At 37.2% G+C, this 4,072-nt stretch overlaps 1 protein-coding gene across 1 annotated transcript in view; it reads left to right on the top strand.

Annotated features, from left to right (window-relative positions):
• Positions 1 to 485: 485 nt before the first annotated feature.
• Positions 486 to 4,072, top strand: part of LOC106526711 (cortexin-2) — a 12,264-nt gene continuing 8,677 nt past the window's right edge. The window contains exon 1 of the mRNA XM_014021384.1: positions 486 to 803. The gene's annotated coding sequence lies outside the window, so the exon portion shown is untranslated. The remainder of the gene's footprint in view (positions 804 to 4,072) is intronic.

The raw sequence follows: 4,072 nt of genomic DNA, 5'->3' as shown, positions 1-4,072 counted from the left end.
CATTATTACAAATAACTTCATTTCTGGACATTTATGTCCCATTTTGATTTCTTTGTATATATGGATCACTTGGGTTGTTACCGACATCTGGTGAAAATTTCATGTCATTAGCCCCTCTAGTAATATATTTACTGAGAAAAATGTTGACGTGTTCAATACTTATTTTACCCGCTGTATGTATGTATATATTACAGATGATGAAATCAGTTGTGTGAATAGAGAACTTCAAAAAACCCCAGAATTGAAGGACGTTCAAGGACAAGTGTAATTTTTGGCTGTTTTCACAAACTTTCCAGGGCCTTGAAATCATTTTTTTTTCAAATTCACAAACTCTCAAGGACCCGTGAGAACCCTAATTTTAGTTACAATTTGTAACAGTTTCGAATAGACCCAGTTTTACAGGGTGTCTCAGATTAAATCCAGGTGAAAACACAAACTGTGATGAAGTTTTCAGTCCTCCAGGACCACACCTTTAACTCATCCACTTGCGGCAGATGTAGGCTCTACCTGGAGGATCGCTATGGCAACAGGTTGCCAGGAGCGACGGGGCACTTCCGCTCCCGAGTTCCTGAGATGAGCGGCGCGAGGAGGAGAGGAGTGCAGCGCGAGGCGAGCTGAAGAGGAGGTCTGCCCGGGCTCAGTCAGCACAGCCGTGTTGTTTTTCTGTCATGAAGTGACGAGCTCTGCGGTTCTGGAAGAAGGACGCGTTTGGGTGAAGTCAGCCGAGAAACGTCGCGTCCAGCGGGGGAATGGAGAACCGAGCTGACTGACGGAGACCCCGGAGCTCCCCCCGCTAACAACAGGTTAGTGTTCAACACACCGGCTCACTATCACCTGCAGGGGGGCTTCATTTCATACCTCCATGAAATTAATGTCTCACACCGTGGCGCTATTAAAAACAGACAAAAAATAAAATAAAATAAAAACAGCGCGTGTTCTTGTCGAAAACCGTAATTTTTGTTGTCTGCACGTGCGCAGTGAGGAGTCCAGCTCGTGAGGAGCAGCAGGTCTGTTTTTAATGGCGCCTTCGGTTCAGCTTTAATTTGTATTGTTGTTGAGAATCCTGCTCTGACTCTGTGTGTGTGTGTGTGTGTGCGTGTGTGTGTGCGTGCGTGCGTGCGTGCGTGCGTGCGTGCGTGCGTGCGTGCGTGTGTCTGCCTTTTATCACGGCTGCGCTGCGTTTTGATTTGGCTCTAAAAATAATGCATTTATTAGACCTCAGTGTGCTGCATACATTCATACATTTATTCATAATAAAACAACATGCTGCATCATTTTGTTCCAGTTTTTTTTTGTATTTCTTTACACAAAATGTCACCCATCACATAAAAACGAGGATTAAGTCCAAAATTTAATAGGCAGATATTTAAAAAAAAGTGCAAAATTGTATTTTGTCAAAAATATAATGAATGATAGAATGTATCATTTGAATGAACTGTCTAAAATATAATCCAAAACATTTTTTGAAGCATTTTTAGCAGTAACAAAAAAAAAAAAACTGATTTTGAGGAAAAACACCTTAAAATTTTGAATTTTTCCCTGTAAGCTAGCAATGTTTTTGTTTCTTTACAACTATATACAAATTAGGGTTGGGCAATATTGGAAAAAAAAATAAATCACGATTAATTGTGGTATTTAGCCGATAACGATTAATTTGACGATTAATCCCCTGGAGTCCCTGCACACTTATATCCTGGTCACATGACCAATTTAGTGGGAAAGATTTGCTCTTCATAAAAATCTGTTCCAAATTGTGTCAAAATTACAGACTTCAGGCTATACATCAAATTTTAAATTGTGTTGACAGATTAATAAGTTACAGAACTTTTTTTAATGTTCGTCGTATTTGAAGCAGAGAGGAGCAGCGAGCGGATTCTACCTGCTGGCATTAATCGTATTAATCGTCAAGTGCCAAAAATTAATCGATTAATGTTTTTCTGACGATTAATCACACACGATACGATTATGCCCAACCCTAATACAACTACTATTTGAGGTTTCCTCTTTATATTGACATCAAAAATTACTCAATAAATTTCCATAAAATTAAAATTCAGACCAAACAGTAACGTGTTATCATAACCAACGAGACTAGTTCACATCTCAGGATAAGCTTGTGATGTCAGAATGATCCAGGAATCTGAAAATGTGATTAAATCATTTTGACCAAATTTGACTTAATCCTCATTTTGACATGATGGGTCACAAATACATTGCTGCATGTAAATATTTCCTCATACAAGTGGACAAGTTTAGTATTTTCACTGGGCTTGTTGTTAAATTGTGTACAATGAACATTTATTTAAATATTAACAAAATGGACCAAGACAGCTGAAAAATCTAACTAAAACAAATACATTTGAAAATAATTTTTTATGTATATTATGTACTTTTTAATGATTAATGCAGTAGGTGGCTACTTCATTATAGGTTTGTTTGATTTGATTTATTTACCAATAAGAAAGTGAGACAACTTGTTCCCATTGTAGTCCAAATACAAAAAAAACAAAAAAAAAACAGGATTGTATAGAGAAAAAAATCAATGTGATAAACTGGTGTAACAAGAAAGAAAGAAAAAAGATGGACTTGTGAATTTTAGGGCTTAATGAAAGGATTTAGCTCTTCGTGAATACAACTGAGTAGAAAACCTTTGAAATGTTTTAATTTAATATCAAAAAACACAAAATAATGAAATGTTAGTTAGTTTCTCCTAATTTCTTTTGAGTTTCTGATTAGGCACAAACATCCTCATCACACACACACACACACACACACACACACAGTCTGAACCTACAGATTACCTCAGCATTTTAAAAATAACTTTCTTGTTTTCTAAAATTGGTTCAGTGTTTCTGTCACACATCATTTCTTATCAGCATCACTTCGACACACCTTTACTGTCTCTCCTCCTGAGCTGAACCAAAATAACTTGTCCTCGTTTGAATTTATGTCTAAACTCTGACATGTTGTGTTTCTTTTAACCGAGGCCACAGAAGAGGTAGTTTTGTCTCCTGAAATGTATTTGTTGATGAGCGAAGACATTTAATGTGACCCATTGCCTTTTTTTTTTTCCCTGCTTCGGCTCTTTCTAAAGTTGTCACTGAGAGCTTAAATGTTTAGCGGATCTTCCTGAAATGCCGTCAAGAAAATCGCATAAGTGTAAGAGCTTAGGAGCTGCTGCTGATATAAATGTTGGGAAGCTTTGAAGCAAATTACATAACCCTGTAACAAAGTGGTTTCAGCCCTGAAGTGATAAAACCGTGCAACCTGGCCGTGTCACTGAAGGACTAGATCATGATTTTACTGTAAACAGTGAGAGAATACCAATGGACACAAAAAAAAAACAACCGTGTTCCTGATCATTTTTCACAGTGAGGACAATGAATCACCACAGAGAAATATCATTTTTGAGTTTTAAGTGTGATGGATTACAGGCTGCAGATCAGTGAGGCAGGGCTGAGGGCTGCTCGCTCCGTGTCTTCTGTGAGTTTGCAGATAGATTTCTTCCCCCCCCCCCCTCTCTTTTAAAGCAAGAAGTGGCAGCTCTACTGCTTGTCTTGTCACTTTGAGTCGTCTCATAACGCATTCAGCATTTTTCCCAAGTGGTTGTCAGTGTCTGAGACGGCTCTTCACGCTTACTGATGCAGAACCGAAGGACACAGCCCAAAAGACAGGAAGATTGGAGTTGGAGTTATGCAAACATTCCCTGAGACAATTGTTCACCTTTTAACAACTGAAATAATACATTTTTACAGCATTTACAATTTTTATTTAAAATGTATGGAAGCCCATTTCCACCACCCTGATAAAAAATAAAACTTGTATCTCATAATTATGACTTAGCTATCTCTTAGTTATGACTTAGCTATCTCATAATTATGACTTAACTATCTCATAATTATGACTTAACTATCTCATAATTATGACTTAACTATCTCATAATTATGACTTAGCTATCTCATAATTATGACTTAACTATCTCATAATTATGACTTAACTATCTCATAATTATGACTTAGCTATCTCATTATTATGAGATACTATCTCATAATTATGAGATTCTATCTCATAA

This window comes from Austrofundulus limnaeus, unplaced genomic scaffold (assembly GCF_001266775.1).
Source record: "Austrofundulus limnaeus strain Quisiro unplaced genomic scaffold, Austrofundulus_limnaeus-1.0 Scaffold290, whole genome shotgun sequence".
NCBI classification, from domain to species: domain Eukaryota; kingdom Metazoa; phylum Chordata; class Actinopteri; order Cyprinodontiformes; family Rivulidae; genus Austrofundulus; species Austrofundulus limnaeus.
Note: the sequence above shows the minus strand (reverse complement) of the source record. Positions and strands in the feature narration are given on the sequence as shown.